The sequence below is a fragment of the Camarhynchus parvulus genome, chromosome 4 (assembly GCF_901933205.1).
Source record: "Camarhynchus parvulus chromosome 4, STF_HiC, whole genome shotgun sequence".
NCBI classification, from domain to species: Eukaryota; Metazoa; Chordata; class Aves; order Passeriformes; family Thraupidae; genus Camarhynchus; species Camarhynchus parvulus.
In genome coordinates this window covers 24094733-24099691 of record NC_044574.1, presented here as the reverse complement: position 1 = coordinate 24099691, position 4959 = coordinate 24094733, and positions in this window count along the sequence as shown.

Below are 4959 nucleotides of genomic sequence, written 5' to 3'. Positions count from 1 at the left end.
GATAGGTACCCAGGGATTGTTAGTGGGAAGGGAGCTCTGACTTTTAGCTTGAGCAAACTCTCCCTATTTGAATCATGAAGGAAAAATGTCCTGGCTCATTTGACTTGGTGTTTCTTGCTCATTATTTAAGGCTAATTACCATTAGTCTCTAAGGCATGCAGCATTGCTCTGACCTGCTGCTCCTGACAGCCCAACAGGGCACGTTTCAGATCTGTGTGGGAGCTGCTGTATCCTCCAGTTAGCCAACACGGAGACCTTTGATTAAACAGCTTAACACTATTTCCTTCTGCTAACCCATTCCCTTGTGTGGGAGCTGGAAGTACCTTGCCTGAAGGCACAATGCATCCCTACAGGCAGGAATTCAGGATTGTCTAACCCTGCCTCCCTGTCACTGGCTTCTTATTCTGAGAAGAGAGGCCTTTTAAACTTTCCAATGACCTCTTGACTTAGACATCGTTATCCTTCACTGTGGGAAGAACATACCTTTCCATCTTTTTTACTGTCTCCTTCAACCTCATTGGATTCATTGACAGAAACAGGCATAGATACATAAAATTGCTGTAATTGGGTCAGGCCATAGGTCTGATAGTGGCCAGTGATGATTGCCTAGAGAAAGAAAAGAAGAAGCAGTGCACAAACGGAAGGACCCTTCCCTTTGACAAATCTTCTCTGCTACCAGTATTTTCAAGGCCATCAGAGTTTGTATCCAGACAATCAACTTAGGATGCAAATACTATGGTCCCAAATAACAGCTGATATGAAACCCATTACTTTTTTGAACTCACAGATATGTTTTTCATTAAACGACACTAATGTATACCTTCAATTGCATATGACACAGATTCTTATGTGTGAGTCATCAATGTGTTTTGCTGTGCTTCTGTATTTGCATGGAGACAGATGGACTGGTCTTTTTTTTCCGTAATAAGCACATAAAGTAATTTCTTTGTTTTATCAACACGATTTCCCTAATTATCTTTTAAGCTATTTTCATTGCACTCTCTCTCCCCTGTCCTACTCTTCTTTTTATCAGAGGCCTCTCAGTTTCTATGATCCAGTCCTCTCATTCCTCAGCCCCATAACTGACAAAGGTGTCACACACACACACTCCCTACCTTTGTAACAAAGATCAGCTTGCATAGGCAAGCTGCAGTCCTGCAAGCTGTTCAGTACTGTGAACCTGTTCTGCACTCAGCTGAAATCACAGTCTAGTCTTTAAAAGGTTCTGTAGGGTTTGACCAATTTCATCAAGCTTAGAGGCAATTGCTATAAGAGGCATTACTAAATCTACCCCAGTGCACAGCACATCACACTCTGTAACTTGCTGATTTTCCAATACAGTACATTTCTTCTACCATGTGAAATGCAATTCAGTCCTATTATTTCTTCTTTATGTTGCTCTGCAAGAGCATCAAGTTCCTAGACATAAAGGTGCTAGGGCTTTAAAAAAAAAGCATGATGTTCAGTGATACTCAATATCAGTGTTCATGTAACTGGGAAAGGCATTGCTTGCAAAACAGACTGTAGCATTTGAAGTGTGGGAGGTGTTTTTCTTCTCACTAACCAGTGCATGCTGGTGCAGGTGAAGTCTCATCTGGGTGTAGGGGGCTGGACAAGCACAACAAAACAGTGCTTCTGCTTTACCAAACAGTCCCAGACTTAAACTTGTGGTTGTGGTTTTTGTTTGCCTCGTTTTTTGGTTTTTTTAATTAGTGGAACCAAAATTGGACAGTTCGTAAGGCAAGAAAAAGCAAGGCCTCCTGTCTCCTCACTTTTGGGTATATGAACCTCCCTGTATTCATTCCATCAGGGAACAAAGAAAATAAATGTCCAGATCTGGGTCTCTGCCTAGTTGGTGAGGAGCAGCGGGAGGGCATCTCTGCTGGTGTCCAAGTCTCCGTGGTGTTCTGCTGCTCACTGTCCTTCGCTCCTAAGGACAGACAGCTTTGATTCGGCCACATCTCTGCTGCTGGAGGGAAAAGCAAAGCCTTCTCTTAGGGCTATTGCATCTCCCAGGACCCTTGTGCTGCCCCGAATGTCCTAGCAGCTGCCCAACGAGTATTTCTGTCTTTCACATCCTCTTCCCCTGCTTACACAATCTGCAGCATTTTCCTTTTCTCTTTTTCTCTTTTTTTTTTTCCCTAATCGCAGAAAGGCCTCCCGCCTAATCTAATTCCCACTCCTTTGTCACAAGCAGATGTCACTTTTACATCTGTGCGTCTGCTCAATCGCCCCGTCTCCTCCAGCCCAGCAGATGTTGCCGCCGCCGCGGCCGCCGCGACCGAGCGGAAAAGCAAAGCGCAGATCCCTCTGCTGGCCGCCACCCGAACGCCACGGGCCTCGGCCGGGAGACCGACGGAGCAACAAGAAAGGATGATGAGGACGATGATTATTATTACTGTTGTTGTTCTTGATGTTATTATTATTAATATTGTTCTTCTTCTTCTTCTTGTTATTATTATTATTCCTTCTTCACGTCTTCCTCACCGTCATCATGACTATTGCAAATCCCCCCATCCCAACTGGTTAGGCAACAGGAGACCAGCCAAGAATGCATCCTGTGGCCTGACATCCGAAGCTAGCGCGGAGAGGGAGGGCAACTTCGGTGCACCCTTCTGCCGCTCGTCAGGGCCTCCAAGCCCAGCCTGAGCAGCCACTGGGGCAGCAGGGACCACAAAAAGTGGGATTTTTTTTCTCCCGGGCGTGGCAGGTAGCCCCGAGACGCGTCGGGAACAGGAACGTGTCGCCGCACTGTCCCTCTGTCGACAAGGGACAGCCCGCGCCTGTCCCTGGTCCGTCCGGTCCTGTGACCCGGCACGGCTCGGCACGGCTGCGGCGCCAAGGGCGGTGCAGGGCCGGCTCCGCGCCCGCTCTGGGCTGCGCGCCCCGTCCTGCGGGGACCCGCACCCCAGGGGACGGCCGCAGTGCGGTGGGATGCTCTGGCCGCTCCCTCCCAATAAAGCAATGCCAAAGAAACCCTGGTCCGTATCTAACATTTTATTCCGGCGGGTGGGATGGTCGCGGCACGGTCGGAGCCGGGCCCGGGAGGCGCTTTCCCATGGTCGGCGGCGGCGGTACAAAGGCGCGCTGTTCACTGTTTTGTTCCGCTGCCTCCGAGCATTCCTCCCGCAGCCTGAGGGGAGCGGACCGGGCCCCTCTCAGTGCTCAAGGAGAGGAAAGAAAAGTGGCTTTGAAATACTGTTTTTCTCCGGCACCCGACCCCGTCGCGCCTCCAGCCGCCGCGCATCCCGCGCACCCCGCGCATCCCGCACATCCCGCACATCCTGCGTACCCCGCACATCCCGCGCACCCCGCGCATTCCGCGCATCCTGCGCTGCCCGGCTGGGCCAGAGTTCACGATCGAGACAAAAGGGCTCTTCTGGAGGGGGGTAAAGAAAAGAGGGGGTGAAACAAACGGGAGGCTCTAATTCTATTTGTGTCGCCTGGAAATCAGAAGGGGTTTTTCCACACTTCGCCTTGATTTGATTATTCCTTGGAGATGGTTTCTCTGCCCCCAGCCAGACGCGTGGGGGAAGGCTGCTGAGGCAGTTGGCCTATAGTGAGAATAATCAAATTACCCATTTGCTGCAACTTTTTCGGCAGAACCACTCGCGTGTAGAAAGAACAACTGGAGCCCAAATCCCTCGGAGGGGGAGAGGGTGAAACCCCGGCGGAAAGGGGACGGGAGGGGCGAGGGGTGAGGCAAACCAGCCCCCGCGGCAGCGCGGAGCCGGCCACGCCGGGGACAGCGGGGCAGCCGGGGTGGCACCTGGGGACAGGACAGGTGCCGGGTGGCAGCTCGGGGACAGGACAGGTGCCGGGTGGCACCCGGGGACAGGACAGGTGCCGGGGTGGCACCCGGGGACAGGACAGGTGCCGGGGTGGGCAGCGCCTCGGCCGGCGCGGGGTCCGATACCGAGCGGCCCCGCAGGCCCGGGCGCGGGACGCAGCGCGGTGCTGCTGCGGGGAAAGAAACGTGGCACAAAAGGTGCTCTCCAGAGCAAACGCACTCGGAAATTTTATTTTTTCTTTCTTTCTTTCTTTTTTTTTTTTTTTTTTTTTTATGCCCTATGTTGTTTGGGAGGGGTGAAGGCACCTCCTTGCCCGAAACACGTATTCATATTCATGAGAGCGCGGGTAAATAAAGACAAATCCCTGCTGTAGTAACACTTAGATTCACATCATTCTTTGGTGCCCTTTAGATTTGGGGGACGGAAGACAGATGTTTGCAGCGCTTTTCTCTTCTTGTCTGCTGACCATAAAGGGACAACCATTTAGAGCTCGCAATTTGTTTCCATCCTCGCACTAAAGCCGTGTCCACATTTATTTTCATTTCGACGGTGCACAAAAAGTGTCCACGGGCCATCAAAGGCCGTTCTTTATCAAATACACATTGTACAACATGCAACCGCAATAAAACTATCAGACCTCCCCATAAAACTATCACCCGGATCCTCAGCGGCTCAAGAATCTTCTGCTTTGTTTTATTACCCACCGGTAACTCATAGTGACATGCCCTCCCTCCCACCACCCCCTACCCCCCTCCCCCCCCGGCCCCGCCGCAAAAAAATAAAGGAAACCTCAGTCATTGGTGTAATTAAGTACCGCTTTGGAGCGTTTTTAATGTATAATAAACCACCTCAAAGCACAGAAGCCTGCAGATTCCCCGTGCTCATCCGCTGGCTTTGAATTAAACTACTTATTCTGGCAAATACTGTTCGAGCCTAAATGCCCCTACAAAGACTTTATGAGTTTGTTACTTTAATTGTGGACTTGTTACAGAGCACATAAAAGGGGTAATGAATGCAATAAAACTAATTATCTACACATTGAAATAATGTAAAATATCCAATGTTTGTTTACACAACAGTGAGATTCCACTCAGCATTTCCTATGCTACCCACCCAGAGGAGAGATTTAATGAAATACGACTTAACGAAATGAGAATTACATCATCGG